At 37.0% G+C, this 23,710-nt stretch overlaps 1 protein-coding gene across 1 annotated transcript in view; it reads left to right on the forward strand.

Moving 5' to 3' along the window:
• The first annotated feature begins 2,435 nt into the window (after positions 1-2,435).
• The window catches only part of PRL-1 (protein-tyrosine phosphatase 4A family member PRL-1), an 82,702-nt gene continuing 61,427 nt past the window's right edge, over positions 2,436-23,710 (forward strand). The window contains exon 1 of the mRNA XM_081755741.1: positions 2,436-2,593. The gene's annotated coding sequence lies outside the window, so the exon portion shown is untranslated. The remainder of the gene's footprint in view (positions 2,594-23,710) is intronic.

Consider the following 23,710-nt stretch of genomic DNA (forward strand, 5'->3'; position numbering starts at 1 on the left):
GTGTAAGCACAAACAACACAAAACTTACAAAACTAGCAATGTTGGTCGCACTGTAAATACTGACATTGTTTCCAGTTGCAATCTCCCTTAAACTTCTCTCTAGTGGACAGACTTTATTTATTTATTTTTCACGTACAGTATTTGAATCTCGACTTTCAATGTGCGACTCCTTTGTCACTCTGGGCATGAGCTCCCGTGGCTTGTGTGTAAATGCGGAACTGGAGAAAAAATATGAAAATCAAAGAGAGAAGAGTAACCCAGGTTATTAAATTTTCGGTATCTAGGTAGTATTGTTAATAAAAAAAATAAATATTAAAAATGCAAACGGAAAACAAAACCGAAATAAAAAAAAAAAAAACAAAAACGAAATAACTTCAGGAAGAAGAAATGCATAATTTTCAAGATCACTGAACATAAAGTTGAGGAAAAATCAAATGCCACATTACGAAAAAGTAACAAAATTGCTAGATGTTTTGAAATGTCGATGTGGAGAAGAATAAACAAACTCAACTGGAGTTGGAGGAAGAACCACTGAGGAACTGCTGTGAATAGTAGAGAAGAGAACAACATTTGTATTATTATAAGGAATATAAGCTGGTTAGGAGAACACTTGAGTATAAATTTGTATTGTAAGGGATGTGAAAGGAATGGTGCAGGAAAATGAGGAAATGTATAAATGACAATTGAGGGACAGTTTTGAAGAGGATACTCCTACGAGTAAAAAATATATGAACTTAGGATCAAAGGCGGCTCTTGAGGGAAGTTACATTGTTAAAAATTAATTTTTATTGTTACAAGCTAAGGGCTTTAGTATAGCTTCAGAAAACTATATATTAGAATTAGTATATTTGTAAGGTTTCTTCCTTTAACTTGTAGCAATAAAATAAAAATTGTTACCGAACTAATCTCCCTCAAGATCCGCCACTGCTAGGATCATAGCGTATAAAAACTTCTCATTCACAGTGAATGACCTATAATCATGATGATAACAACGATGTAATAAAAGAGGGATATTTATAGTATTATGTGGAATTATCCGGAAGTGTGTAAGAAACGAAGATATTTCCTTGTTCAGTCGCAAATTCTCTGTGGTTGAGAAACTTTTTTTTTTTTATCAGGAAATTTGTCAACGATTTTGAGTGAATGTGACGAGGCAAAACATTGTATTTATAAATCAACGGGGAAGTCCTGATTTACCCCCAGCTTTCTCCGGATCATACCAGAAAAGCAGCTCACTGCAATCCAGTGATTATTTTAGGGGGAATCCTCCGAAGGTAAGAATTTCCGAAGCGTGTTTTTGACCGTATTGAGTGTGATTTACCAATTGTTTCATAATACTACTTCCCTAGTGTACTGAAACCCCCTTCAGACGAAATCTGAAATCATTACTGTTTTTCCAATCGGTTTGCTTAAATTGGAGATACTCTAAATACGTTTTATACTATCAATACTTTAATAAAACTTTAATTAAAAAAAAACAACTTAAAAACGGAAACCCTTTTTCTGTATATTTCAAAAGTATGAGGAAAGTAAAGAATAATGAAATGAAATGAAATCTTTAAGTTTTATGTCCCACGTTTATGCCTGTTAGGCTAATGGAGACGTTGATGATGAGAAATGAATGAAATGGTAGATTGAAGAAAGTGGGAGGAAACGGGAGAACCCCAAGAAAACCTACGAGCACGGTGTTTGTCCACCACAAAGTCCACACGGCGCGAGCTGTGATCGAACCAGGGACCCCGAGCACCGGAGGTGAACACTACCACTGAGCCTTCCCGCTCCCCAGTAAAGAATAATGTAATGGTTTAGGATACCATCTAATGTCAAAACCTTTGTCTTCCACTTCGATATCAGCTGATAACTTTATTTTATTTTATAAATATTTTTTTTAAAAATCCATTTGTTGGTGATTATGCTAATGGTCAGGAGAATTCTTCAAAACAGTGATGATTTCAGGGAATGCCCCAGGAAAAGAAGTTCTCTTGGAGCTACGAATCCTTATTATTTAAAGCCTAGGCTACCCGCCCCGGGAGAAATCTGAAATTGTCACTGCTTCAAAATAACATTGATTTCCATACTGTTTGAGTTGCGTCATGCTGAGGGCTATTAAATTGGTAGAACATATCTTTTAAAAAATATTTTACCAATTTTGTTATACAATATACAGTATGTTTAAAAACATCGTTAATTTAGTGATATTTTTTCTCACTTGTTTACGAGAGTAACTACATCCCTTCAGCAAAATAAGCTGAAGATTTTTTTAAAAAACCTTTTGATTCATTTGTTACACAAACATTTAGTGAGTAATGGGAAAACATGTTTGTTATTATTTCCCCTTTCTTTTCTATTTCCAACTGCTTGAAGTTTTCTAATTCTAATCAGTCCTCCCAGCCAGATAGCAACCCTCCGAACGACCTTGCTGTTGAGCCAATCAACGGACGCAAGGTGAATAAACGTCATTTCCTTTTCGGCCATTTTGTCGTGCTTGTCACAAGCCCATAGAAAGTGCAATAGGTGGAAGTGCTTTTTCCCGTATTTCGCAGATTTGCGACTTCACCCGTTTATTCCGTATTCAATGTGTAGGGATCTTGTGGTAAGTATTAATTTAGTGTTTGTTTTTAAAATCGAAATCAACTCTATTACTAGTAAAATGGTCATTTTTAAAACTGCTATTTTTATGACGCGACGAGAAGTATGTTAACTGCTGTCGTGCTCGATTTGAGTACAAGGTCTTCGTATTTATTAAATATGGGTGCGAATATTTAGATTTGGGATGGTTTTCAGTAAACTGTTTGATATGCTTAGTGTTGGCCCAATAAAGTAAAGATGCTGTGTGATATATTAATGCACTATATGTTGCAAATATTTCTTGCAATCAATTTTGAACTCTTTTGATTAAAAGATAAGTGACACTTGCGTCTGCATTATTCCGTATTAGATTAGATTATTGTTTTGACATGTCGTGATAGATAAAAGCAACTTTGTTACGATATATGATGAATGAAGTGAACTTGGAATTCGTGGTTATTTATAGAAGTAGGGCACGGTAAATAATGCAACTCATCGTGTGTGTACTGATAAGTAGAGAAACATTATTCCGTTGTTTTGAAATTATTTAGTCGTTTTTTGCCCTTCGATTGCCAGATAGTATTCAATCTGGGACACAGCCCTGTATTCCAGCTGTTAAATATTCATGATAGATCGATAAGCTTGCTCTATATGAATTATAACGCGTACGCTAAGGTTACTGGTTTCCATTATTTTCCGTGTTATATAACCTGATGATTACATCACATAGTGTAGGTGAACATTTAGGTCATTTTACGAATTCATTACATGCTTTTATTTTTTGAAAATATGTAGATATCAATGCATTCGGGATGGTACCTAACTTACAGGTCCCAGACCGCTTCCTTCCTTCCCTTTCCCCGGATAGTGTGCTCGCCGAGGGACGTCATCCTTCAAAAACGTGACGGGCTAAATAACCATAGATGCGAAAAGCCCACAAATCTAAATCCTAAATCTTTACAGATACTATAAAGTTTCTTTCGCCATATTCTAATGTCGGGGATAATGTCGGACCTTATATATTAATAATAGTTAATTTCTTAGCGTTGTACAGTAATCGTATGAAATTTATAATGCTCGATTAGTTGATATCGTTATACCGATACGATAAATTACACTCAATTTTAACAAAATTGTTCCAAGCTTCCTAACTCGACCATACCTATTGTGCTATACCCATTTAAAGCGGCCCTGTTTACGGATGCGCAGCTGGAGCGTGTATCATAAAATTTACTCCAGTAATCGGATGGTTTTAGTATCTCTTCCAAAGTTATCGACTGCTTCGAAGCCGGTAGGGTTACTGTGACTTATAGTTAGCCGTAGTAAACGATCTCATTTATGTGTATACCCACCGTCACTGACGTGCTAGCTCCCTACGAACGCAATCGCTCTCTACGGCTCGGATCCCCATGCTGCGCTTCTGCCCTGATTCGGTTAGATAGCGTTCGTGCTTTTTAATAGCCACCTAGCACAAATTGTTTCGTATTTTGTAGTTTTTATACCATACGTCCACACTGTATTTATACCCATGACTACATAGCAGTTACAAATAATGAACTGTAATCAGTACCAAGTTATTTGGGGGAGAAACTAAATAATACTTCAATAGTCTAAGGTATGTTAGTTTCTTTAGGCACAGTTGAACTGCCCGTTCTTCTCACGGGGAAAATTTGTTAAAAGTATTTAAATACCCCCCCCCCCCCAGAATACACATTTCAATGAACGTGCAGTGATATGATCCATTTATTCTCTTGCGCTGTATCAGTTTCAGAGACAGAAACACACACATTTTTCTATACTTCCTTCGAAGTATAGATACACTATCTAAAAACTCGATATATATGTATTCTTTACACAATTATCTCACTGATGTTTACCTTCTTTTGATAATCACTCGAGAGTAGAACAAATAATCCTTACTTAAATTAAATACAAAATCTTATATTTAGGCATAATCAAGATTCTTGAAGTGTTTTCATGGGCTGTCCTCTTCCATTTCCATTGTTTACTTTTTAACTGTTAATCACAAATATTTCTTACTTCCATCGCGTCTGTATTGTGTTACTTTGCAAAAATTAGTACCTTCCAACTTTGAAGTATTGCGAACTACGTACTGTTCATAAATAACGAAAACAACAAAAGAATCTTTCGTGTCATTCCATGAACAATATGTACGGCACCCTACTATGTATTATGTAAATAAACTTTTAGAGGGGATTTGGGGATCCCTTTATCAAACGCAAGTGCAAAGCTCATACGAAGATACGTCTTTTCTGTACTGTGTTGCCACATAAAAGGACACTATCCATGAAATATGAACTTCTCTTAGCAGAAAATGCACTTTTACTGTCTTCCCCAACTTAAAAATACAAATTAACCTGACCTAGGTAGCCACTAAAAAGCACGAATGCTATCTAACGACTCAAGATAGGAGTGCAAAAGGGGCTTCAAGCAGTAGCGGTTCGTAAGGAGGCGTGTAAGCAATGGTGGGTACATGCATAAACGAGGATATGGAAAAACTCTTCATATATAATTATACACAATATTCTTCTCCCCTTTAGACATCTAATTGTCACACCACAAACCCTAAGATCTTACAGAATTTCAAGATCCCGCAGGTGCTGGAAGCATCTTAATATCTTTTTTTTTGAGGGGAGGGGGGGGGAGTTAAAGTAGTCTCATTTAAAATACATGGAGTGGAGTGGAATTTTAAAAACCTCCTAGAAACCCCTAAAAACATTTCTCTTTTTTTATTTTTAATTATTTTATGTTAGTTTCTAATAGGGTTGGCTAGTTTAAACCAAAAAACGAAAAAATGTTTTTAGAGGCATTTAGTGAAATGAGAAGTATCTATGTATGTATAAATGTGTCTGTGCCAAAGTGGACTCAAGTAATTCGTATCTTTATTCTCTTTTCTTTCTGATATGCAAATTACGTCGTTGTATTTTTTTTTTTTTAAACTTGGACTAATAGAAGTCATTGTTAACTAACTTTGAACTAAATTAGTTCTTCTGTACTCTGTAGTACTTTGAAATTGTCCCTATGTAATTCTGTATAATGGTTTCACTTCTGCAACTGTTTATATTTTTGTTCTTCTGAAATCACTTTTGACAATTATATTAACAAGTAGGCCTACGTGAAGATTAGTACAACGTATTTTTTATTAGGAGTCCTTAGTGTGTGAGTCTGCAGACGTATTGCATTTGTGGCCAATTGGTTCTGATTCCGACTTCAGATGGAGTACAGTTTGTCTCGGATGTAAGTCGAGAAGCGGTTTGGATTCCGCTTTAAGCTTATATGATTCCTTCCAGCATAACCCGGTTGTTGCATAATAACACCAAGGCGAAACAAACTTATTTCTGTCCATATATGATATGAATACATAGAGCAAATTATTTAAACCAAAAAAAAAACCTGGTTTAAACAAACAAACAAAATAAAAAGTTTTTTTTTTCAATAAAAACCATGGTTTTTGCCAACCCTAGTTTCTAAAACCTATGAGATGCCAAGTGTGAGTTTGTATTTCAGTTAAAAGTATCTAAGTAAACTTTTTAAATTTTTCATTGAAAAATAACTCCATTTAGATAGATAACATTGGGAATATTTTCCTGTTCCCTTTAGATCCCTAGAATCTATAAATATTGTAGAGGTGTTAGAGGGGAAAATAAAATAACAACTTCTGGAAAATTAAAATATATTCTGACATAACATGGTAAAGGATTAAAGAACGTGCGTACGAAAAAAAAGTAGCTGTTTACGTGTTTTATAATATATTTACACAATTATACACATTCATAGAAACTGCTAACATATACACAGCAGTAGATCATGTATAAGTGAAATAGCACTTAAGCCCGTTACTTCTTTCATTCAAGTTGCTCCCCATTTGGACTCACGACACATGATGAGAGTCGCGCTCCTAATATTTGGTTTTCCCCGTTATTGGCGATCTGAGTGCAGTACTTTCTCGATCCATACTACTATACTTCTTTGATCATGGATACCGGTAGACCAGCACTGTTGCTAGACCGAAGATCCCTGGCAAGGGGATCATAATTCAAGTTTTACATCTTCAAAATTAATTTGCTGATTTAGAGGCCTCACAAAGAGATTTTGTACTGCTGGCAGCCAAGACGAAAATGCCATATTCTGCAGATGGGGGAGGAGGACAAGCACATTAAATATAATTAGATAAATAAACGTGCAACAATGTAATGTAAGAACGTTGTTGGTACACAAATATGTTTAGTGCATAATACAGAGCTTATAGTGAGTCACTTTTTTAACTAAAAGTTACTGTTTTGGGAGGTAAATTGACTTTTTCGAGTGATTTGTTTTGCATTGGCAGTTTTCGAAGAAAAATATACAAGTAAATGGAAAAAGGCAGAAACTTGTTACTCATTACTCTTCTGAAAGCTTCAGTACTTGCTGCCACATATGAAACGGTCAGTTTTGTTCTCCAGCTTTTATTCTTTCGAAAGCACAGTGGATGGTTGGTGGATGCTTGAGCTCTCAGGGTGGGGTTGAGAACCCTTCTGTGTCTATTCTTTCTTCTATCATAATAGTCTTTTAGTTTTCGTAATAGTTAACTATTCTCTCGTAATAGTTAACGCTCCGCTCAACGTTGTGAGTGTATTTTTGTGTAGTCATCATGTTCGTCTTGTGTTATGCTTCTTATATGTTGTTCTTAAGAGTAGGCGATGAATTTGAATATTTTATGGCTTTGAGAACTCTCAGTGCTAAGTTAAATATAATGTCTGGGATGAAGAAATTCGGAAATAGGCCAGAACTAGTTCCACTTATTCAGAAGCTTCTTACATTTGCTAAATCTGCTTACCGTAACTACAAAGCATACTTTGAAAACCCAACAAAGGAGGAAGCTCAAAAAGAAGAAAAGATGTAACAAAACAACAAACAAAGGGAGAGGTGATGGAGAAATTGCCTAGTTGATACCCTATTGTATTAATAGGAAGTTATTTCCGATTTCATAGAAATAGGCACTAGCTATACATTGAAATACGGAGAAGAGGCCAAATAAAATTTACTGTGGGCAGCCTGTGACAAAATATATCCTTTGTCCTTTATAATATATCTAACGGAAAGATACGATTGGGCGGCATAAGAACAGCATTATTTCCAATAAGGATATGGAATCTGTATGACAGTATGATAAGAGTCCTCAATGACCAGTCAAGAACGAACAACCACGCCGAAGTAGCTTATCGTGGACTGCTTTGCGCCCAAATGGCCGCGTCCAAATGTCCTGCTCCGCGAAATTTCGGGTCTGAATCCACTAGCCAAATCAGTGAGTGGTGACCTTCCTGCCGAAAAGTTCGGGCCCTTTTTAAGGTATTAAGGGATGGATATTTCGTAAAACATACGGTATTCATAGCTATTTATATGTACACACCAATAGATTATAACTTTCGAAGGGAGTGAATATTAAGAAAAAAGTATAATTTTGAAAGAATAAGCACTATGAATATATATATATATATATATATATATATATATATATGGGTGATTCCACGAAAAAGGGAAATTTTCTGTCACGGGCATTTCTTCAAACTACTACTAGAAAGAATCACCTCATTTTTATTTTGTTTGGTAGTAACCGTCACAAAGTAGGTATGCCATGTATAACAGTTTGCAAATATAACACGAAACATACGTAAAAAATTAATTATTACCCAATTTCTCAACACCGTGGGCTGTCACAGACTACAGTTGACTGATTTTAATCAATAAATTACAACTGAAGTTGCAAATCAAGCATCATTTAATGGTAATTAAATGGAAGAGAACACTTCAATGTTTCGGTTTTGTGGAAAGTAAATCTTTATAACGATTATTTTGGAAAGCTTGACTATGTTTCGTTTCTGTCACCTCTATTTCGTCTCAACTCCATGGCAATAGAAAAAATTATCATTGCTCTCAACAGATAGCATGGTCGTCCACATTGGCAACACCCACAAGAAGACAAGGCAGACATGTTTGACTGAAGAACAGAAAAAGTTGTGTGCATGTGTTAAAAGCTATAGGAAAAATATTTTTGTGTGTGGAAAGCAGGTGCGTATATTAATTGATTCTCAACACCATGGTATTTATTACTGAATGTATTTGTATGGTATATACCTTCTTTCCCTTGAGGAACCTACGCCTTAACGTAGAAAATTCGTACACAATTACTCACATGTACTGGTTAAAAAGTGGGCCGGTAAAAATAAATTATATTCGATTTTCTCAACTCCATGGTTCTCAACTCCATGTCCATCTGAAAACTAAGGAATCCACGGTGTTGAGACAAGTCACGGAGTTGATAATCCTGTAGTGTTTGTTATGCTCATGCTCTTCCAAATATTTGTTCTTTCAATATATTGATAGAAATAAAGCTCGTTTATGGTCTAGTGACTGGTATGCTCGCCTTTCGTGCGTGGTTCTGGGTTTGTTTCCCGGTGAAAGCTCAAAAATTAATGGTGTTTACTTCGCACAGTAAGGCAATTAAAAAACTCATTTGAGTAGAGATGTACTGAAACCTGATCGCGCAGACCATCGCAACGGTCGTAGGAACCGACACGCTGACCACGTGTCATTCACACTCAAAGACGGCTGGAGGGTCCTAGCCCATTTAAGGAGTGTTTCGCGGAAGTTCAGATTTGGGGCTGTCAGGTAGCCGGAGGTAAAACTTCAGTCAAGTCAAGATGGATGGTATCTGTTTTTAACCTATTGACGTCTGAATCTTATGATCAGCTAATTGTTTTCTTTTCAGAGATTGTCGAATAGTCGGAGGGCAATATGCGGACAGTCAATTTTATGACGCAGATCGGGAGGAATTTCTCCTGGCCTACTAAACCTGACGTTTAAAAAGCGTTGGCAGTTGTCATTCTGTGTAGACTAGAACAGCCCTTCCCTGTTTCCTCAAGACATTTCCTTCATTGGAGTGGAAAATGAGGGCTACTTAACAAAAAACATCGAATTATCCAAAGAAAACACTGTAATTTAGTGTGCATTATACAGGGCGTTTCAAACAATACCGACAACGTTTGGGAGGTGATTCCTAACACCAAGATAAGATAAAAAGTATAGACCAATCTGGGTGCACAAATGCTTCCTTTCGGAGTTATAGGCTGCCGAAAACATGAAAAAAAAAAAAAAATTAACTTTGAAGGTAAAGGTCCATCGCATAAAACTATGGGACCTACCGTAGTCGGGTCAGACTTCACTTAGGAATTAGTATGTGCGCTATCCAAATATTCATGTTTCAGAATCTGGCGGTACTTCCACAACAACTTTTATAGAAGTAGTTGGTGAGTACTTCAGATTATACGCCCGTAACCAAACTCCCTCTATAAAAATTGCTTCGTGAGTACCTCAGGATTCTGAAACATATTTTTGGATAGTGCACATATTAGTTCCTAAGTGAAGTCGTGACCCGACTACGGCAGATCTCATAGTTTTGGAGCTATGGACCTTTAAAGTTAATTTTTTTTCATGTTTTCGGCAGCCTATAACTCCGAAAGGAAGCATTTGTGCACCCAGTTGTCTATACTTTTCGTCTTATCTTGGTGTCAGAAATCAGCTCCCAAACAATGTGTGTATTGTTTTGAGACACCTTGTATATATACCAAATATACGGTACAAATACACTTACCAAATGTTGAAAAAGTATTGCACTTTCGATGTGTGGACTTGATCACACAGAGAAGACAAACGGTTTACATAAGCTCAGAAAACAAATGAAGTAGACAATAGACAGGTTTAGTGACTACTTCGTCTGTTTCGTAAGCTTATGTAAAAAGTTTGTCCTCTCCATATGATAGTCAACATATTGAAAGCGCAATAACTTTTCAATATTCGATAAGTGTATGTATATTTCTTTTTTTCTTATTTACGTCACATATTCATATATATATATATATATATATATATACTCAATTTTGGAACCTTCATTAGATATATTTTCATATGCTTGCAGTATTTTCTGGAGTATTTTTGTATAACAAATTACGTGTCATCTAGTTTGTTAGAATTTTATTCAACATAAGGAGAATAATTCTAACTTACGAAAACTATTGGAAAATTATTTCAATTTTTATGTAAATTATAAGCTTAATCACTTATAAACCAAAACTTATCACCCAGATGTATCACGTTTCTCAACTCCACAGCAATTTTCAACTCCGTGTTAACTAATCTCAACTCCGTGACCTATGGTCTCAACTCCGTGGGTGCTGAAAAGTTTATTATTTTTTATTTACTACACCAATAACGATTCAGCTCTGCTGAACACCTAATTAACATGTACTTAGTAGTAGTAAGTGCATGTGATATTTTTATTGAAATAGGCGACCATCAACGGAACAAAAATTTTCCAAGTGAAAATTTCCCTTTTTCGTGGAATCACCCATATATATATATATATATATATATATATATATATATATATATTTTAATTAACACGTATACATATGATATATTTGTTTAAAGAAAGTAATAGTCTCATTTTGTAAATACTCTTTTTTCAAAACTGGTGGTTTGAGCCTGCCTTGTTTACTGCGTGTTCCTCAAAAATTTCAGCCACCTATTCTTTAACCCTGGATTAGGCGCGTGGGTGATCAAATTTTTTGTTTCAAATTTGCAACTCTGTGTGTTAGTATTCGAAGTCGCGCCTTTCAGTAGCTGAACGTTAATTGTTGATGTTTGTTGTGGCGGCAGTAGTACACTTCTGTTTATCATGTACAGTTTGTAAGAAATGAATTTATCTCTTCAGCAGCGTGTTTTGGTGACAATTGTCAACCGCGCGCCTATATACGTAACAAGTAAAATGTGAAAACGCCGGAAGACAGATGACAAAAGATAAGAATGTCGTTCTGCAGTGGCTTGAGGAGGAGCTGGAAGCGTGTTCTGATGAAAGTTATTATGAAATTTATCACTTGAGTGCTGGTGACCACAACACTGAGTCGGAACAAGATGACCCATGGTGTAATATTTTGATCTTCTAAAGATATGTGCAATTAATACACTTTGTATCCTGAAATTTAATACCAATTCACCTCAATTGTCCCGAAGGAGGTTTTGGAGGATATCACCTGGGAAATGATTAAACCTCATATACAACGCCCATGCTGTATTCTCCAAATTCGAGTTGAAATTTGGAAGAGGGACTCACTCCTACTGTTACTTGGTGTTGAAGAAGATTGAAATGGCCAACGTTGAGAAATCACCATGCTGCAGAGGATGTTGGCATGCTTATGGAAGAGGAAGAGACGTAACTAAAAGGAAGAGGCAGGGCCGGGCTTAAGCCGATTGGACCGATTGTTCCTAATCGAACCCCGTGCTAGTGCCGTCTACTCTGCTCTCCAGTGCCATTTTAACAGCATATTAGGCCCTAGAGCAAACAAGTATTTTCTTGTTTCTATGACTAAAGTTTGCTCCTAATACGTGTAATTAATACATGCCATTCCGCTCGTGGGCCCCCCGACCAAGTAGTTATAGTACCGTCAGGATGGCTATGCTACTCTCGATTGAGAAAAAAATCGAAAAAATCTCCCCTTTATGATGCCCCTTGCCATTTTTTTTTTTTTTTTTTAATCAAGACGTCTTTCACTTGTGTCTGTAAAGGGACATGTACAGATGTTGTGACGAATGGCAAGGAGATTTATGCTCATATGTGAATGATGTGCTGTATAGAGAGCGCAGGTTCAGCTAGTCTACATATTAAAATGCTAGGTTTATATGTTTGTCTCAAATCCTTTCGACAGTGAGATCTTGGAAACTACAAGTGCTAGAAACATGCTGTTTTCACTGGTCGTTTCCAAATTTTGTGTAGATTGTCCAGTTCTCATTCAAATTTTGAAAAACTATGTCGTTATTGTTCTATTCAACATTTTGGGGCCGTTTTGAGCCCATGAGATTAACATTTTTGCAGGCCGAAACTACGATGTTCGGGAACCAGTAGAGAAGATATGTATGACGCGTTGACGGACATTGCAGGCGGTTTGCTTAAATCTGGATGGCAAAACCTATTGCATGCTGGCAATCGGCAACCAGTAGAGAAGGTATGTATGACGCGTTGACGGACATTGCAGGCGGTTTGCTTAAATCTGAATGGCAAAACCTATTGCATGCTGGCAATTCAAAGGACTTAAGAGACTCAATGAGGCGTACTCAGACGGATATCGATTTATTAGAACGTTCACTTCTGATGCGTGGGGTCCCGGGTTCGATCCCAGCTCCCGCCAAGTGAACTTGTGGTGGACAAACCTTGTGCGTGTGTTTTCTCGGGGTTTTTCCCGTTTCCTTCTACTTTCTTCATTCCATCATTTCATTCATTTCTCATAATCACAGTCTCCTTTAGCCTAGCCGGCATATCCGTGGGACGTAAAACTTCAAGATTTCATTTCATTCAATTTCGTTTGTTTGTAGTTCGGATCCACGTTAAGCTGTAGATCCCCATTTTATAGCCTCGCTGCTGAAAGGGACGCTATACTAAAATCCAATCCTTACTGAAATGCTCTTAACGAAGTTTTACCTGATTATACGTTTTTGTGGTTGTCCGTCTGTTTTTTTCTTTCTTTTTGAGATCTTTTTTTTTTCTTCTTTCATTTAATGATCGCTAAAATGCTGAAGGTCACCCGTCTCTTTGATTGCAGCTCCAAAAGACAAAAGAGAAAGCAGGTAATTTGTTAATCTCGTCTTGTTATGTACAGTTAATTGTAACCCCCTCCTGCGCTTCGATTTCTTGTTCTTCCAGGCGTTGCCAAGTGTGATGGTTAGGTCAGTTCATTGTTGAAGATATGACTTATTCTGCAATTTACGTCTAGTTATAGTCATATTTTTAGTTCTACAGTACACCTTTAGTCATTACATCAATACAAGTAATGTGTCATCGTTTGTTTACTAACATAATTTCTTTGGGATTTGTTGGATTGCACAGGGAGTATAAGATTTATGCAAAACATCTGAAAGTAAAGAAATGGATGAAGTATAAATAAAGAACGTCATTTTGTCATGTAAGCCTCCATAACAAATATCTGTTGTTCATTGTATACAGGCAGCACGTTCTTAAAAGCAACTAGAAACGTCCATAAATTTTGACTCACTCCACCTCTAGTCAAAATACAAAAAAAAAAAAAAAAAAGATTCGTACTCGATTAGATCTCGTGAAGATATATCCGTGTACAACATTTGGTGGCTCTAGGTACTATTTTCTATGCGAAAACATGACAGACGCATTATTATTATTATTATTATTATTATTATTATTATTATTATTATTATTATTAAAGAATAAGCATACGTCGTTGCTGGGTCTTAATTCAGACCGTGGATAAAAAGTTGGGAAGAATACTGTCCTTAAAAGAATGTCCCCACAACCATTCTGTCGCCCGGTTATTTGTCTTCTCTTTTTATGCAACTTCACGTTAATATGAATAACGAAGAGCTACGCATTCTGCGTTTCTTCTGCTAGTATGAGTGAAAGGAAGATTGAAGAGCAAGACATTTATGTTGTCCTATTAAGTAAACACACACATATCGAAAAAAAAAAAAAAAAAAAACATGTGAGCCGCATACAGACAGGGTGTTCCGGAACATGTTAAATGTCTAAATTTTCCACCAGAAAAAGGAAAACTCACATTATCATGTGACTCCCTTGATCCTCCTGCCCCCAACCGAAAATCGAAAAAGCGGCTGGATCTGGTAAAGATCTATCTGCACAAAATTTGGTAGCTCTATGTGATTCTGTTCTATGCGAAAAGCTGATGACAGACACACATTTTATTATTATTAAAGATAAACTGCACAACAACCGTCACAGCTGTAAGAACATATGTTAGGCGTTAAGAAATGACGCATATTTGTATTGGGGTTAGGGGGCACGAGATGTTGAACTAGAGATTACTTTTAGTGGTTTTCGATCTTTGGTCATGAGTAAATAGACTGCCATAATATTTCTCATGATAATTTTGATACTCCGACGTAGTAGTTCGAGACAGGCGCTTTCTTGGTGATATATAAAACCCTGAAAATTGAATTCCTCTGTCTTTGGAAAGTGTATCAACTTGTATATGGTATGGGAGGCTTGGGTTCGATTCCTAATAAGAACCGTTCGGAGCACCGTTCAACTGTAGATCAGCGTCTCACATATAGCACTGTACCCAACTTCCTAGCACCAAAGCTGCCCGAACTCATGAGATTTCACCCACAAATTGAGAATTCTCACTTACCAAACCTACCCTCACAAAATGAGTGTGTTATCAGGCTTGTGATGTGAGCGTGAGGTCGAGAGAGTGTGATGGATCTGAGCTTTGAGAGTTGAGTGAAGTCAGTCCAAACTGAGCACTTTTGTTCGCAGTGATATCTGAGAACAATTTGCGAGTAACTGTGAAGTAATTTGTAATTCATAAACAACGTATTCATATATATAGGATTGTGAAATTTGCTGTTCATTGGATAAAATTGTTATAAATTTTACTTCTCAAAAATACACTCTCCGAGGAAACATAAGAGTGTAGCTGTCGGTTAGCTTTTGCTATTTTTCCTTAGGTTTGTTTGATCCAATACTGGTAGAAAGTAAAATACACTGAGGTACCCAGAATTGTGTAAAGAAGGCAAGAACTCGTATGCTTTCAGTACAGAGATACTTATATAGGATGTTCTAAAAATGATGCCTACGGACTACAGAGCACTATTCTACAAGTCGAAATGAAAAATATACATAATTGTATACCTTTCGGGTCGTTGTCTGGAGACGCGAATTGCACTATGTGGTAATGTCGCATATAAAAAAACATAGAAAAGATCGACCAATCTATCAAATAGAAAAGATCTACCAACCCATCAATTCTTCCGAGATTGCAGTTAAAGTCGATAGACATAACTTTAGCACAATTTAACGTAACAATCGATGTACCTGCTTGCTGGATTCGTAGAGCAATGCTAATGGTTCCAAATTATTCTGTGTGATGTTGCCACATAGTGAAATTTTTGATTCCCCATAACGGCTGAAGGAGGACCTGGAGAGTACACCATTAGATAGCATTTTCGCTTTATATTGACTTGAAGAATAGCACTCTATTATCTGTGGGTACCATTTTTAGAACACCCGATATATACGTAGGGTGGGTAAAAAGTGTATAAACACCTTAGTAAATAGTAAGTACTGCAAAATATGACCAAAGTAACAATGTAGGTAGGGAATTGGGATGGGGGAAATGTTTGAGGACACATTACAATGACAGCCACCAATTTGAATTTTACTCAGATGTCTTAAATGGAAAGCATAGTACATGGTATGCCATTTTAATAGCAGATTTCCGTGGAAATTAAATGGCACTGTTATTATTGTTCTAGCGTTAATTCTTACGAAGTTATGACTGTTTCTTTGCTGTGTGTTCAAGAAGAGAGGTTAATGTATTGCAGGGACAAAGCACTATCAAATGACTAGTTCAATGTGTTCCCCAATCGGGTCTATTGTCAGATACATTCTGAGTTCATTTATTGTATTTTTACATTATCTACAAGAATGCACATAACTTTGCTTAAAATGTGTCACCGGGACGTAAGCTTAGGAAGTGTGAGATTAAAGAAATAAAGACCTTTCCGAGACTCTTAGGTTGTCTAAAATGTAAATACTATCGCGACAATATAGAAAAGTAAGGAAACTGAAATTTTGCTACTTCCGACTAAGGGTTAGGCTATTCGAGAATGCGTTTCCGATGTGTTACCCCCCGCAGCGAATGCGACCTAGGTAGCTACTCGGTAATTTTACTTTCGCCAGAGTCAGCGGCGTAGCGAGCATTACAAGATTGGGGGGGGATGAAACTTGAAATTGCCAAGTCTTGATTATATATATATATATATATATATATATATATATATCAAGTGTTTCGAAAATCTTAGTCTCACTTTTACCAACTCTGCGGAAAACTTCACAGCAACCTTATTTTCATATTCGCCCCATTCCGTGCCCCATCTGAGTGACGGACGAACAGCCCCCGGTTTCGAGTAAAGTTTCACACCTCAACTCAGAATCACTATCATCTCCCACGATGTACAACTGTTAATTTGACAACTTATGGCTAGTTTTGATAGTCTGCGCCAGTCAGTCCTCACCAGAAATGCGGAGAGTTTTTTTCTCTTCTGTCCTCCAGTCTCCTGCCACTTCGATTTCATAATTTCGCACTCTGATGAAAATTATTAAATACCAGCAAGAAAAATACTAATATATAACCTCCCTTTTAGGCGCCCCTCCAACCACAAGCCCGGGGCACGTGCCCCGCTTGCTCCCCCATGAGCTACGTAAGTAACATACAATGATTACGTAATGCTTTGACTTATAAATACTATAAAGAAAGGAAGAATTGCAATTTTTGTTTTACTTTCCGAAAGAACCAACTACGTGATTAAAAATGAAGTAGGAAAGGCAACACATTTGTATGAAAATGAAGTGAAACACACACCGGTCTATGCTTTCACCCAGCAGACTTATTGTTTGGCCCCCAAAATGTGACTTTTGGAATCATGCACTTAGGTTCATAGCGGAAGAGACAGAACGACTTGACTCATGAATTGTAGCTTTCGTCCATCGAACAACATTTCCAGAAACCTACTGTGTTCCTCTGTGCCGTGGCATGGAAAATCAGCAGCCGGGGCGAGAGTATGACGGCGTCCTCGTACATATGAGTTAGGGGACAGATCATCCGCGAAGCGCCACCATGGTTGGCGCAAAGCGTAAGAAAATTTTCAAAAATAAACCCTGCTTTTCCTTGATTTTGAACATCTTTTATTACTTTTTTCCTTCCATTTTATATATGTGCACATATATTTTCCTAACATGAGTAACATTATAGGACCATTTCCTAAAGCAGAAGAGGATTTAAGTACATACTAGTTGTATTCCAAATAATTTTTCCTGTCTCTCTTTTTCTTTCATTCTCTTTTTTCATTTTCTCCCCAATTTTGCGCCCCCTTTCTTCGGAGCCCGGAGCTATCACCCCCGTTATGCAAGGCATTGATGATATCATTCCCAAAACACACTTTTGTTCAGTTCTCCCTACTCGAAAAGCCCTGTAAATAGAAAGTCTTACTGCAAAACAGAACTGAAATACGCTATCCTTGTCCTCTATATTAATATGATCACCTTTTGTTTCAAAGCGAAAGGTTTATTCACACACAAAGCATACACGGTTACACAATACAAAGTATATTCACTCTGGTATAAAAATCTACTTCCCTTTGACACTTTACTATTAGAAAAAAACTCTTAAATTTGTCAAATTCACATACTATACATAGTAAAAGGTTTATACTAATAAACCTGCCATGTTTTCTTCATGGGAATACGGGATCTTAGATCCCCTTTCCCCCCAAAAACTTTCCAACAAAATCCAATAAACTGTACCTCTGGTTATGAATAACAGTATAATAGGCCGCGGTGGCTCAGTGGTATAGCGTTCATTTCTGGTGCATGGGATCCTTGGTTCGATCCCAGCTCACTTCCAGTGAGCTTTGTAGTGGAAAAACACCGTGTGCGTCTCGGGGTTCTCCCGTTTCCTCCCACTTTCTTCATTCCACCATTTCATTCATTTCTCATCATCACCATCTCCTTTAGCCTAGCCAACATTTATTTTTTTCAACAATATAATAGGCGGAAGTTTCCTAAGCTGCAGCTACTTTTCTCTCGTCGTTCCCTGCAATTAACTTGACGGACTGAAGATGTTTACAATCCAACTACAATAAAAAAATGCCTTAAAAACTTAAGATAATGTCTTATATAAATGCTTTACAGAAAAACAATATGCAAACGGTTCAAATCAGTCATACAATCTACATTCAATATTCTTCGCGTGTTTAGCAATATTTATTTACATGGTAGTATTTGCCAAAATTACGTTTGTCAGTTTAATCTGATGAAAAGTTGATTTTTCTCCTTGTGTCGTGTATAATTATCAGGACCAGATTTACATATTTCTAAGCCCTGGACCAAGCACAATTCTGTGCCCATAACATCTCAAAAATATTATAATTCTTGTTACTTTATTTAATGTCTCTATGAAGAAAAAGTCACTCATCTTTCCTGTGCTTGTACATGTAGAAACACTCAAAGCCATCTTACTTTTTTTCTTTTTTTTTTATGTTGGAGAGTATCCGAGTTTCCACCAGGTACAATGGAAAAAGCATTGTTGCAAATTTCGCTCGCTATCAAGTCGGACAGGGTATTGTGATAACTTGATCAAAACTGTTACATGCTACACTTTATCGTTCATTCACATTATCCCAGCCACTTCATTACTTTTCGAATAAGCTTATATTGATAGGAGAAATGGGATGGAATTAAAATATGGGACATTTGCCTGTCCTGACTAAATTTATTGGGACGCGGTATTCTCGGGCCCAAAATCGGGACTGTCCCGTTTTATACGGGACGAACAGTAGGCTTAATACTAACCAGTCACTGCCTTGTTCTTGTTTTATTAATATCAATTCTTTCAGTCACTACCTGTTGCCTTGTATACGCTCTTGTATCAAATGCTTTTGCGTAAATTCTCTACTTGCCACCGAAACGCCTTTTCTGTCTGTCTTTGCATGCCAACTCCATTCTGCTTTTGTCAGTGGTACAATTTCCGATTTTCATTAAAGATTCTTCAAAATGTTTACGAATATCAAATGAAGAAAAGTGAAGTGTAATCACTTGCAACAAGTAAAGAAGCTTTAAACGAATAAATCAATTTATTTCAAGATAGGTAACTACACAAAATTTATGCCAAGTCTATAAAAGAACTGATAATGTTTTACAGCAACTGGCTACCTAAGAAAATGTTAAACCGAATAAGTCAATTGAACAAAACGGCATTCTTCAAATTGCCAACTATGTATTTTAATTTGCCAACTTGTCAAGCGATTGGTAACTTTGGGGGGGAAGGCTCCCCCCCTTTACCCCCCCTTAACGACGCCCCTGGCCAGAGTTATAAATCATACTGTGAGCCAATCGGGCTTTCCATGTCTCTCTTACCAAGTCCAGGTCTATAATAGCAGAATTCCAATACTCTGCACAAAGCATCTTCCAAACAGCTGTTCCTTGCTAAAAATCCCCTTGCATGGCAACACATCTTTCCTGTATTCCTTCCTTTAGACATCTTTTAAACAGCAGGCGGTCTTATTGTTCCGAAACGCACCAAATACGCTCTAGCTGACGTTGCAGCGCATTGTGATTAGCTGTCCACATGTAAATACATGGTCAGCGTATTCCAAGCGTATGCGTGAGCAATAAAAACACGTTGCGAACGCTTCGAATAGCCGCCCAGTAAAAACCGTAAATAACAAATTATTTTTGTTAAGATGAAGGAACTTGAGTCAGTTTTAGAAAAATAAAAATATATTTCATAGCAAATGTAGCGATGGGAAGCAGAGAGCTTTAGAGAGTAGAAAAACTGATAGAAGCTATCAACTGAAGTGATACTTTTTCTTACCTGCAAGTTATTCACACACAGTTCTATACTCTTTAAAGTCTCATAGTTTCCAACAGAGATGAATGTTGCCGAAAAATTCAGTGCATTTCTATTTCACTTCCCGCGCCTCGAAATGTCAATAAATCGAAATGCAAAGTGTGATATGTATCTATGTGTATAGAATTTGGTGTTCATTTATTAAAATTGTGTTTGCGGTGTAGTATAATTAATAAGTTACTTTTTATTTCACCAAAAGTTTTTTTTTTTTTTCTTTTTTTACACTCACCAATTTCACTTTTATTTCCTCACCAAACATTCGAATTCTAGCGATAATACTATATTAAGAACGGACAAAAGTTTGCTTATTTAGCATCAGTACCAATATTGTAATTAAATAGTTTTACTCAGAGATTCGTAATCGTGAGATCAGAGCTTTATAAAATTATTAGAATGTACTAACTAAGAGCTGGGACGAAGTGAAGAATTATTATCCAATGGGATTCAAAAGTGTTCGTGAAGTTTCCGTGATCGCTTTTGTGCTCTGGAAAATGATAATGTAGCCTAATGATTGTAATGTAAAGGGTGTGTTCGTACTTACGTAGGAAGAGTTGTGCGTCATTTCACTGGATCAGTTCAGCGCTTCAGGGACATCGCAACTCTTACGAAATACTGTAGCAGAGAGAGAATATACATTATTTACTACATCGTTACCGTAGCTGGTTTATTTTTCCTTGTGTATGTGCTTTGAAGTGTACGGCTGAAAATCAAGGTTTGCTTTTATCTTTTTAATTGTAGCGTTTTGTATGTGGGTGAATAAATTGAGTATGATTTTTTTTCCGCCAAGTTTGTCTAGATATTTTGTAACATGGGAAAACTCGTTCTGGAGATGCGGCGTAGTTCTTATGTCAAACATCTCGGCGTGTGGTGTGGTGTAGGTGTCGCTATGGCAACATCTATTGTCTTGAGAAGAGACTCTCAGTGATGTCCTCTCAGGTTCTCGTAATCGAGTCCGCAAGTTTATCAGTCACATGTTCGAGCGTATTGGTGCGCTCGCTATCTCTAGACAATGGTGGAAATATGATTCTGGTTTCCAGTGTCGTGTTGAACATGCTTAAAAGTATATGCTAATTCTACAGCTTAAACCCGAAGGTTTATCGCCTCAGAAAGAAGTCACGAAGATTGGATCTTGTCAAGTACAGAGCTAATTCAGTAAGGTTATTACAGTTTTCCGAATATTCTACTGTAATATTTTTCCACGTTGTTTTGTCAGCGTCATGGATGTCACCGTTCGTTGGTGACGAACTGTAATAGATTTGCTTAATTTGGAATTTAACACGTTGGCCGCCATGTGCATAATTTTGATGCACAAATAGTGTGGTCCAAAATACCCCCAAAATTTGGCTTGGCGGCTAACGTGTTTTAATGACATTTTCATCCTAAAGCTATATGAGAGATGGGCGGCAGTTTTACTTGGAATCATAACTACCGCCGTTATGAGTTCAAATGCCAGGGCCCTCACCGGGAATCGATTCTGGAACTTTTAGCACCAAAGACGCGCAGGCTAGTCTCTTGAGGAGGTCTCTAATCTATACTAGATTAGGGTGACCGGATTCTAACAAGCGATAAGTAGGACACGGGTATAATAATTTATGATAGTTTACTGAGTCGGCAATGCACATGTCCTTATTTCATTTGACGTCAACGTTAAGTTAATCATTTATTTTTGTTAAAAAGAAAAGTACTGAGCAAAAGTATTTAAAGAATTCAACACAACTCCAAATGCTTTGGTGAATGACATAGTGGTTTATTTTTATGAACGAAAGCGAAATTTCGTGTTGGGCTAAAGTCTTTTTTTTTTTTTTTTTCTTCGAATTTTGGAGCGTGGTATTATTTTAGGAAATGAGAGAAAATTTCGACCGGCACGACGAACTTCTAATTAGCTTGGTTAGCATCACTATCGTAAATTGAAAAAGAAACCTTTTCTATCTTACCGATATCTCAACAAGCCCTTCTCAGTAAAAACAATGTATTGTTAAACATTGTTGATTGTTCTCCATCCCTAATATTTTGAGGAGTTTATCATACAGCGGCTCATCATTCAGGAAAAGAGTTCCTGTATTCAAAATGTTGTGAATAAGAATGAAACATTAAGATATTGCAAATAAGTTAGCTCAGAACTTTTCGCAGAACATTTCAAAAAAGAACATTTCTCGAGTTTCTAGGCGTCTTCGCAACACGCAGGACAGCTCTTTGAAAAACACTACTGTACTACTAAAATCAGTACGTATGGTCACCCTATATTAGATTTGTTGACGTTTTTGCAGGCCACATGCATCCACTTGATTTATTTTTTAAGATGTTGTAACATTCATAGGTTGCATCATGAGTGGCGTACGCAGAATTTCAGCAAGGGGTTCATGCTCCCAATCTCTAATCCTTCCAGAACAAGCATGATTTATATAAATATATATATAGTGTGAATGTTTTTCCATATTTTGGTCAAGGGAGCATTAAACCCAGAACTCCCTCTGCGTACGCCACTGAATTCCATGTACTTGTTCATACTAACAAATTTTGCTTCATATTCTTCGTACAACATACTTTTAATTCAACTCTTGTTCAGCTGTGATGTATAGCTAGCTCAGCGTAGTTTTTTACACGACGGAATGTAAATTACTAAACACATTGTGTGCAAGCCCCAGCTAAGTCGCACATCGCGGGTAGGACGACTCCTGATCTGGCCAGTACCTTTCCATGAAATGATGTAGTGATAACGCACAGTACGATAAGCTGGCGATTTGGGCTCACCTTGTGAAATTCAGTCGAAAGCAAAAATCGTAATTTTGTTCGAAGAAGAGGAAAAAATTCTCAAATATAGAGGGAGCGCAAGGGTTTTCTTACTTTGTTTGGAGCACCAATTTTATTTTACCTAAGTTGCGAGCTTTTCGGAAAAATTGTGCAACATCGCTTTGAAGGTGCCGTGTCTTTCCTTTATTTGGTATATATATAGGTAAGCATTTTTCTGTTAACCAGTCACTTGTGTAAATACAGACATTAAAATCTTTCGTGTGCTGCAAAATCTGCTTGGATACAGATCCGGAGATCAGCGCTTTACTACTAACAAGGAACGAACATGAACCTGTTATACGAACATCCGAATCAAACCTAGTCCATTCGATAAACATAACAAATATATGTCCATGCACAAAAAATTAGGTGCCATGGACAACGGAGTAAGTCTCTGGGGCCCATTAACCCTGTTAGTATAAAGAAATTCGTAGACTCGCAATGAAATAGCTATTGCATCAACATTGTTCATTGGAAAGTCATGGTTTATAGTTCGTTCTCTTCAGCATGAACCAGAGGTGCTATGTATTGGGGCCCATAACGTACTTGAACATGGAAAATTGGGAGAATATCGGGAAAATTTCCTCAAAATCCCTCCCATCAATTTTGGCCCCCTCTGGAGTGGCCCCGGGTAGAACACAATCCAAATGTATCTCGAAAATTACTACAGGAGATAAGAAATATGTGTACCAAGTTTTGTATTGATAGACAGAATTGGTATGAGGAGAAAGCACATATTGGTATACAAGCTTTTCCCTCACATCTATTCCTTGTTTCATGCTGAAGAGAATGAACTATAAACCATGATTTTCCAATGAATAGTGTTGATGCAATATCTATTTTGC

This window comes from Thermobia domestica, chromosome 4 (assembly GCF_964235325.1).
Source record: "Thermobia domestica chromosome 4, izTheDome1.hap1.1, whole genome shotgun sequence".
In the NCBI taxonomy this organism is placed as follows: domain Eukaryota; kingdom Metazoa; phylum Arthropoda; class Insecta; order Zygentoma; family Lepismatidae; genus Thermobia; species Thermobia domestica.